The sequence below is a fragment of the Daucus carota genome, chromosome 5 (genome assembly GCF_001625215.2).
Source record: "Daucus carota subsp. sativus chromosome 5, DH1 v3.0, whole genome shotgun sequence".
Taxonomy (NCBI): Eukaryota; Viridiplantae; Streptophyta; class Magnoliopsida; order Apiales; family Apiaceae; genus Daucus; species Daucus carota.
In genome coordinates, this window is record NC_030385.2 from 16,385,031 (window position 1) to 16,388,573 (window position 3,543).

General features: G+C 33.3%; 1 long non-coding RNA gene across 1 annotated transcript; it reads left to right on the top strand.

Annotated features, from left to right (window-relative positions):
* Positions 1–392: 392 nt before the first annotated feature.
* LOC135152947 (uncharacterized) lies at positions 393–3,068 on the top strand. Its single transcript, XR_010292311.1, has 2 exons — positions 393–632; positions 1,921–3,068. It is a non-coding gene; the product is annotated as an uncharacterized LOC135152947 (long non-coding RNA).
* The last annotated feature ends 475 nt before the right edge of the window (positions 3,069–3,543 follow it).

Genomic DNA, 3,543 nt, shown 5'->3' on the forward strand with positions numbered 1-3,543 from the left:
TATTGTTTTATTGAAATTTATTATCCTCTTAAATGGATATTTATTTTTGTAAAAATACAAAGATAATTTCAAAAATTATTTTAATTGCTCGATAGTGATCATAAATATGTTTAGAAGTTTTTAAAATATTAAAAATCCAATTTCTACAAGGACATGATTTTTAATTAGTTTCTAAACGCAGCTAACTTCTTAATTTTGTATAAATTTTGAAAATGCTCTGTAAATCTTGAAACTTTTATTTTATGAGTTTTATAATATTCGGTAATTTATAAAATTAGTTTGTTAATTTTTCGAGAAAGTTTTAATGCGAGTTATCCCGTAAATCAACTAAATAGCGGGTGTTTGGATGATTATTCAGCTTAAAATAAAACGTGGCAGCCTTTGGCCAAACCACGTGCCCTGCTTTTCACCACCGCCATCCCTTTTCTTCATTTTATATACATCAGCCTCTCAATCTCTCTCTCTCTCTCCCTGTGAAATCCTCCATCTCTCCCTCTCCGCTCCTCTTTCTTTTCTCACCCATCTTCCTCTCTTTCTTGGCATCACCGTCCCTTCCCTGCAGCCGCCGAATTATGCCGCTGCCACCTCTTTCCGGCGACCACCATAGCCCTGCACCAATTATAAATCAGTGGGTATAAAGCTTAATTTCTCTTTGTCAAATCAGTTCTATATAAACGTATATATACATGTGGTGTTGTGTTTATATGGTTTAAATTGATTTATATAATCGATTTATGTGTGCTTGTATGTATATAAACTGATTATAAGCTGGTTATTGAAATTTGAAGGTTGATTGAATTTTTGAGATTGAGATTGGTGTTAGTAATCGTATGATTGAATTGTGTGCTTAATTGATATTTGAATTGGTTGTTGGAGGTTGATTATAAATGGTGCGCCAACTAGTAGTGTAATCGGATGACTTGGGTACTTGATTTATGGGAATATATAACTGAGTATTAAAGCTTTAAGGTCTGAGATTTTGTGTAAATGTTTTCAGAATGGTGTTTTAAGAGTTTAAGTATTGGGCTAAAAAAAATTTAGATTTACACATAATCGGTTGAATTGTAAGTTGCTGCTGATCTGTTTTGCAGTAAAATTCTGGGCTTCTAGAGTCGAATTATATGCTTAATATTTTTGTGGTTATGTGCTCCTCAGAGTCTAGTTTATGTGCGCAAAAGAATCGAATCAATTCGATTAGCGAGCTAGGAGATATGACCGTTTTAGTATAGTATGGTGCTGAAAATTCTGGGCAGGTTTGTCCTGTTCTAGGCTCTGTTTTACTGCTTTAAACTTGAAGTTTCTTTCTGAAAATTTTACTGTAGGTTGGAATAATATTCAGGAGTGTCTCATAAAAATTTTGTATTTAAAAGATAAATTTTCAATTTATTAAAAATCATAGACCGAGGGCTGTTTGAACTATTTGTTCTAGTTTTTCTTTCTTTGCTAGTGCATAGTATGAGGTTATACTTGGCTAATTGCATATGATTGATTATTACATTGATTGGCTCGGTTAACCTTTATATCTAATTAAACGTGCTTTGCGTATAACAAATTAGTAATCCCGCTAAAAGATTTTATTATATGTTCACTACAAGTCAAGACAGATTTTCTGTTCACTGCAAGCCAAGGGATCTTTTTTTATATTAATAATTCATGTGTTAGCAATGGTATTGGTTGGTTGTTGGTATTGCAAACAGGTGGATAGTCCGATAAACAGAGGAGATGATGCCGAATTTTCGTTAGGAATTATATGTATTTAATGGCTATAAAAAGGGGTTATTTGTGCAATTATGTGTTATGTGTTTATCTGCCTATGTGGTATGTATATGCGAAGGGTAGATATATATAGGTCTTAATACTTTTCAGAGTTAGTTAATTTGTCTGATCCGACGGTTAAAATACTATTTTACTATCGTATAGAATTGAAGACATTGACCGAGGCATTGATCGAGAAGTGATTGAAATGGGTATCCAGAATTAGCCAAGTAGTGTTGCAAGTTGAAGTAGGGCGGAGATTTGTTATAGATAAAAGTTTGTCAGAAGCTGGCAGAAAGGAATGATATGGCGGTATATAGTATTATTAGAAATCTGACCTAGACACCGGAGTTAAGGCAAGTACTTCTACCTTTCTCTCGCAATTTAGAAGCAAGTATTTCTACCCTACTCCTCTAGTACCTATAGATACTAAAACCTTCTTTATATCATGATTCAAATTATTTGCAATTACTTTCTTGTGAAGCATATCTAGTACTTTTAAACCTTTTGGTTGAACGGATAACACTTTTGGTATCGACTCTACACTATGATATGCATAAAGAAATTGTTTTAACAAAATGTTGTTCTGGATCTTGAATTACATGATAGAACTGCAGATTGTTTTAAAAATTAAACTGTTGGGTTGTTTTTGCGTAAGAGGCTCGGGCACCGGCCCAGCGTGAAAGGTGGCTCCTTAAGCCCGGATTACCGGAATTCGTAATATTTGTCAACCTTGCTGAATAAGCTTGGTTTATGGACTATAGCATGACTGATCATCTGTTATAGCCAGGTGTCCAATTAATTTTAAAGCCCAATAAAATTGTGAATAGTTTAAAAAGAAGTTACCCTGCCTTCAAGAGATATTTGCTTATACATTCATTTCTGCATTTTTAAATATTTTCACTTCTTTATTATGGCATTGCAGTACAACAAATATCAATTTCATTTTGTTATTCTTGCTGAGCATTATTGCTCATTCTTGCTATTCCTTCTAACCCTTTTCTGCTAGGAATAAAGATGATTCACTTAAGACTATGCAACGATTGCAAGAGGTTGACTTTCAAGCAGATGGACATGTAGAGTATTTAGGACGATGACATTAAGACTAGATGCAGTTGGAGTTCTGCAATTCAATTCAGTTGGAAATTAGATTTGTTTATTTGGTTATCAGCTACTCTTCTTATCGAGGTTTAGCTGATAATGTAGTTTAATTTGTAAATAAGATTTTATAGTTTTAGTTTCTGATTTCAATGCTGTAGCCTGTATGCGATCCTGTTTTCAGGGGGTGAAATTGATTCTGAATTAAAGACCTTCTTTTAAAAAAATAATATCCAGGTTCAGAAATACTTGTTTTTACTTTCTTCCAAAAATACAGGTTTTAAATTGTTTTTCTTTTAATGGCTCAAAACTACAGGTTTTAAATTATTTTTATTTACACGTGGCACCAGATCTAGACCCCCCGATTTGAGGGATGTCACAGTTGGTATTAGAGCTACAGGTTATAAGTTATTGAAATTAGAATGTAGGTTGTAACTTGTCTAATAAGATAGACACGTTAAGTGAAACCTCACATATAGGTAAGTTCAGATTAGTGGTGTAACCTCATATAGAGGTATCGTAAGACTATTTGGGGATAGTCCTTCTGAGCATAATAAAATGAAGCTAAACGATTATGTTTAAGTGATTATGGTTATAGACACAACAATTCCTAATTCTAGTTCTTCCAGTCCCTAGTGGCCTAGTTTATTGACCAATTCAGATTTATATCATTGTAAGAGGGTCAAAGTT